Source organism: Fukomys damarensis, unplaced genomic scaffold (genome assembly GCF_012274545.1).
Source record: "Fukomys damarensis isolate Sample0158 unplaced genomic scaffold, DMR_v1.0_HiC HiC_scaffold_3, whole genome shotgun sequence".
Taxonomy (NCBI): Eukaryota; Metazoa; Chordata; class Mammalia; order Rodentia; family Bathyergidae; genus Fukomys; species Fukomys damarensis.
Window position 1 is genome coordinate 32780770 of NW_022900915.1, and position 6494 is coordinate 32787263.

A 6494-nucleotide genomic window follows, 5' to 3' on the forward strand; every position below is an offset into this window, starting at 1 on the left:
AAAACAGCATTGTCAATATTAAAAAATGAGTTGTGCTGTTTTGTTATCGCATTCCATTGAAAATAATTTGAAATCTTGAAGATTTTTACTAACACCCACAAACCTATTGCATATTAAGTGAGCAGCTAATTTAAACCAGACCCCGTCCCCCAAAATTAAATATGTGTGGGTTTTTTATGTAGGGATTTAACTCCTATCATATTGGTTATTTACTTCCCTTGAAATGCTTTAGAAAGACTAACTTTCAAATATTTAGGTAGTAAGAGATGCTCAGTTCTGTCACAGAGGTTATTGGTGTGGTCAGCTTTTATCATTGTTCAATGAATTGATTATAAAAATTCAGTATTAATTTTCTTTCCTCTCTGATTCATCTTATAACCTTTAGAGGAGTTTTCTTTTCCCTTAAAGTATTTCACGCTATTGTGTAAAACAAATGCAAGATGTTAAAGCGAGGTCTAGACACAGACAGCCCATCAGTTCAGACTGTGGGTGCCTTAGCCGTTACCTCAGTTCCCCGAACTCGGCAGAATCTCTGGCTGGTTCACAGCAGTGTGCATGTCGTCTGTGTGCCTGTGAAGTTGCTGCACTACTTCGGAAATGTTTGCAGTTTATTACTGGCCCAAGTGTTACTAAACCCTTTTCTCATGTGTCCTGAATGGGGAAAGTTATAGCCAGCACTTAGAGAGGAACGTTTTGGGAAAGGATATTAACTGACACTACTAAATGAAGGTGGCAGAAGATGTTGTCAGTGTTTTTGTAACCTGAAAACTGAACAAGGGTGTGAAACTCATTTAAAACTATTTTGAAGTGTTAAAAAGAAATTATATATATATATATACACACACACACACATACATACATGCACTACATGCACACACATTTATATATACGTGTGTGTGTGTGTGTGTATTTATATACATACCCAGAGATATATCTATATGCTGTTTCTCAGTTGTTCCACCCACCCGTGTTAGGCCTCTGAGGTAAAATGTCACAGGGGCTTTTCACTTGTCACTGAGCTCAGCAGCTGTGGTGGCCTCCCGTTGTTCTTCACTGATTTCAGTTCAATAAAAACGTTAACTTTGCAATTCTGGTACTCGTCTTTCCTTTCTCTCATCTCAAGGATCCTGGTCTTTAAAATGTGTGCCTGCACACACACACAGGCCACAACAACATGTTCTTCAATGTCACCATGTCAGTGAGGGATCTTCCTGAACATGGATCCTGCTTGTCTTTGAATCTAGGAAATAGCAGGGTATTTGCTCCAGGACCCCGACTGGTGAGTAAACTGAGGCTAGAAAAGAAACTTCTCAATCACAGAGCTAATAAATGACCACATCTGGGACAGCCTGACTTTTCCATACTCCCCTCCTGTCTACACAGGGCAAAACCACCAAGTGCCAATTCCAGTCACACAGGCCAACTAAACCTTTTGAGTCCAAAGAGGTAGAATTTAGGAGTCGGGTGCTGTCTGGTGGATGATTGGTGAGTTAATTTTTCTGAAGTGAATAAATTTGATGGAAGGTCAAAATACTGAGAACAGGCTGTCTCTGCTCCTTTGGAGTATGTTCAGTCTTCACAGGATATTTCAAGGGAGTGGTACAGGCAGAGAGGTAGGAGGTAAAGGTACACTTCTATAATACTGTTTTCCTTTCATATTGAAAGGCTATCCCAGGGCTGGGATTTAGCTCAGTGGTTCTGCTCCCTGCTTCGCAAGCACAAGGCCCTGAGTTCGATCCCCGGTACCAAAAAAAAAAAAAAAAGTCTGTTCCAGAAACAGACTCCAGCTTTAGGGGGTGCCCAGTTCAAATAAGACATAAGAGCACCATTAGTTTAGTAACCTGCAGACACTAAAAGTTTTATGAAAGAATGTTGGAGGAGAAAAACAAAGCTTCAGTTAAGCACTGGCATTAAAAGCCTGGAACAATTAGTACCAGCAGTGACTGGTGAGGTTTACAAGGATCCTTCGGGACGAGTGAGGCTCTGAAGGTCATTGTGTCACCAGCCCTACCAGCCCTTTCCCCACCAACGTCTGACATTGCACTTGCCTTTTAGCTGTCCTTGTACTGGGCTCTAAAATGAAAGCATGCCACCTCCCTGGGCTCGGAAAGAAGTTTCCCCATGTAAAGCACCTGAGAGGACTGAGAAAAAAATAGCTATGTAAATTGCGGGTTGTCAGTCCAACGCAATTAGGAGTGTTTGTTGAAGTCTTGTTTTCTAGAAGGATAAACCAATCTTGACTGAGTGCAACGGGGACAAAGACAGAGAGGCCTGAGGTTTCAAGGTGTGGTGTTTAGGGTTTGTTTTATTGAGTGCTTGAAATACACACACCTGCTCTTCTGGTTTTACCTTTCGAAGTTTGGGCCAGGAGGCTGGCAGAGGCATCAGGTGGCTCTGATATTTTATGATTGCTTAATAATCAAGTGGGGAGTCAGATGATTCTGCTGTGAGTGACAGTGAAGATGTGTCATTTTCACCGGCCTGCCTCATTCAACTGACCAGCCAGGCTGGTTTTTCTTACTGTAATTAGTTGCTATAATGTGGACACTTGGAGATGGGGCAATAACAACTGCATATCTAGGCCCATGAGAGGCAAGAAGTGCTTCCTAAGGTTGAGCCCACATAATGAGCCAGTGTGTTAGAAGCTGGGGCTTCTAGAGGAATGGCTGATGTCCTTTAGCGTGAATTCCTCTTGGGCTTACAGAGCCCATTATGGTGTTATTTGGGCAGCATATTTTACCAGTCTCCTTTCCTACTGCATCACAAGCCTTCCCTGGGGCTCCCCAATATACATTGCTCCTCCCATCCCACGGTCCAATAAGCAAGGGAGCTCTGCACCTCCAAGGATACCCATCGTCCCTTCGTCATCCAGCTAAGTCCTTGGAGCTGTACCCAGTCATGCCCTACCATGCTAGACTCGCTCAGGTCACCCTGATACTTGCTCTCATATTTTGTACTCCTCCTTTGCAGCACTTACCATAATTATAATGAATACAAACTGTAGTATCCAGTTAGAATTATGATAGTGCTAGAGATTAGATTTGGATTGCTGCAAGAATCCACTATCCAAATTTCCATGCCTTGTTACTGTCTCTTCCCAAAGTCATGATTTAGGAATTGTTCAACATTGACACACTGGGAGTCTTTGGCCATGATTAACTGTCTGAACCCTCAGTGGAACATTTTTTCCCCAATATTAGCATTCACACTTCTAGTTACCCCTGAAACAGTTTACAGTTGTTTGGAATATGAAATCTAATTTTTGTTTGTTTTGTTGTTGGTACCACTGATCGAACTCGAGACCTTGTGCTTGAGGCAGGTGATGGATCCACTGTGCTAAATCCCCAGCCCCGAAATCTAATGGTTTTAATAGTTACTTTTTTGTTGTAATTTACGAATAGGTTCTGGTTTCATTTCCTAATTTTTTTTCATTTGCTTTCTCTCACTTCTCAAGGACAGAGTGGAGAATAACAGTGTAAAATGGTGCAATCTTCCACCTTTGTTAAAGCACCTCCAGCCTGATCTTTAAATTCGGCGTGGTTTTAGCAGCGTGTGTGTTATGCCTAGCACCTGTGCCAGCTTCTAAACCACTCCGAGGAGAATCAGAGGACGCTGGGGTCCTGTCATGGTAGAGCTAGCAGATTCCATCGAGGTCCCTGGAACCACTGCCTGCATTCTGTAGACGAAGACAGGAAGGTGTCGAGTGACAGCATGTGAGACCCTAGTCCCTTGCACACTCTTCCCTGGCAGAGCTGCGAACAGCCCAGCAGCCTCTACTGGGAATGGAAAAGAGTCAGGCGCTGCGTCACGGCACAGGCAGTGGGCCCCAAGGTTCAGCACAGAGTAGGGGCCACAGCCCAGCAGAGCCCTGGCTGCCGCTTACCAGCCACAGGCTGCAGGCGCATTTCCCATCCGTGTCAGGGTAGCAGCTGCCTCAGAGGTGGCTGGGAAGATGTGTAGACGCGTTTATGCACCTGCATTGCATATTTTGAAATTTTTTCTCTCCATCTTTTATTTGAATCTGGAAAGGTTTATATTGCAACAAATGTGACAAAGCAGCCTGCCAGAACAGAGCAGCTCCACTGGGTTCATTTCGATTTTTGACAAACGCTGATTGAGCGCCCATGATAGATAAACACAACCCAGTAGGCTCTGCTCCTGATGGCCCTGTGAATCTTTTCAAGCACACTGTCTTGGCCTCGTGGTTCCCAGGAACCTGCACAATGCCGATGCCTTTGTTCCAAACTTGAGCTTAACTTTGAATATTTTTTTCTATTCTCTTCTCCAGTTCGTTACATAAAATATAGTTCTTCAAATAGGGGGGTTTGCGTAAGCCTAAGTGCTTAATTACTCCAGGGAATTGACAATTCAGACAGGTGAGATGCTTGGGGGCGGGGCTGTAAGGAGTCCTTACTCCTGGGAGCATTTCCTTCTCGCAGATGTTTCAGTCCTCACCTAAGGAGCGCCAAGAGGGTCTCGGGGTCCCCCTGAGCTACAAAACTGCAGCTCACAGCAGCTGTAAGGGGACACTGGGGACTGTTGGTACAGCCACCTTGCTATCCACCCTTATCCCTCTCTCGCTCTCTGCCCCTGTTGACAAGTCTGTATTGCTGCGGTAGTTAATTATCCCCGGCCCACCTGCTCCTCCGTTCCACCCTGCTCCTGACTTTTCCTGCCTGAATGGACTATCCTGCTCCTCCCTTCTGTAAATGTTCATAGCTTACCATTTGTCTTGGCCTTTGGTTATAGATGATTTGATTTACAGATGGCAAGAAAGCCAGTTTACCATCTATAACCCTACCAGCTAAGTATGAAAAGTTGGGGCAGTGAAATTGAAAGGGTTGTGTAGTATGGAGGAAGAAAGGAGTGGAACGTGGACTCCTCCACCGTGAGTCTGAATCCTGGTTCTGTGTCCCAGGACAATTTGTTTAAACCCCTGGAAATCCCCTCCGACGTCTCTGATGAATTAGGATAACAGCTGCATACCAGTTAGGTGAGGAGGAAATAAAATCATTGCACTACAGTGGGAGGACTGAGTAAGGCAATCACAGAGCAACCTTCTTCTCCCCTACAAGCCCGCTTCGGAGGGCTCTTTGCCTTCAGAAATGAAATTTCTGGCAGGTCCCATAATTTCTTCAGAACATCTTCTCTTAGGTAAACCCGGTAGTCCCTTTTGGCATGGTCTCAGTTCAGCAACATACAAGTCCAGTCTTGTATATACCCAAAACTCTGAAGTGCATTTTCAATTAAAGCAGCTAGGCCTGGTTGAAACTGGAAGCCCAGCGTATTTTGCTGTCTTCTCTTCTTCCAGCCCAGCTTCCTCTGGGGTTCAAAGAGCAAAGAGGAGATGGCAGGTGAGAGCTAGGAGAGGTCTTGGATGGCACCTGTGAAATCAACCTGGGCGCTGTCAGAATCAGTTCTGTGCACGTTGGACCCTTCTCTAGCCTTTTTAATGCCCCTTCACCATGTGCCTCCAATGGGACACCCCTGGCCTCTTCACAAAGAAAGTTAGTGTCTTGCTGCCCCCTTTTATTAAAAAACAAATGGGCACGCCAGCATGCCATCTACAGGTGTCATGTCTGGGCTTTCATCCATTGTCCTATCCCAGCCACAAACTGGCACTTCGGGCCAATGCTGAGAGTACAGCAATTTCCCCATTGCATCCTCAACTCTGCTTTGGACTTTTATTTGGGGGCATGAATTCCCAGCCCCCTGAGTTCCTGAGCATGAGGAGAGCCAGTTGGTTTCTCTAAATGATCTCCATGGCACTGCTCACCATCAGTTCTCTACAGACACCTCTGCTTTCCAAAAGAAGTCGGTCAGAAGTCCACTGACTTCCCAACTGCTACCCCTTCCTTATGCCAGTGCAAGGAGCCAAAGTAAAGGACAACAAAACCAGGCTTTTCATCCTCTCTCTGCAGTCCTGCATATGTGGTTCAGAGTGCAGCTTGTTCTTGTGGAGGAAAACCAAGGCGAAATAGCACTGATTGCCTTGTGCCTTCAACCAAAGCTGTTGGAAAGTCCTATCTTATACCCTGCTACATATTTTTGTGAGTTCCTCCGTATAGCATTTGTGCGTTAATTCAGCAAATATTTACATGAGCCTAGGCTTTGTGGTAGGTGGCAGGAAAATAGTATTGAACAAGACAAACATGAATTATAGAAATTGATTCCGATTGTGGAAAATGCTGCAAAATGAGGTTAGCTGTGAGGATGAATATTAAGGGGACAAAGAGCAGTGAGGGAATGGGGTGGGGCCCGCAGAGAAGCAATGTGGGGCTCAGAGTCGCCTGAACAGAGGAGAGGAGCAGAGAGAGCATGTCAGAAAGCCTGCAGTAAGAAGGCTTGTGCCACTCATTTGCACATTGAACCAGATTGCTTCTCAATAATAAAAGCTACAGGCCAGGGATTTAGCTCAGTGGTTCTACCACCTGCTTCACAAGTGCAAGGACTCGAGTTCAATCCCCGGTACCAAAAAAAAAAAAAAAAAAAAA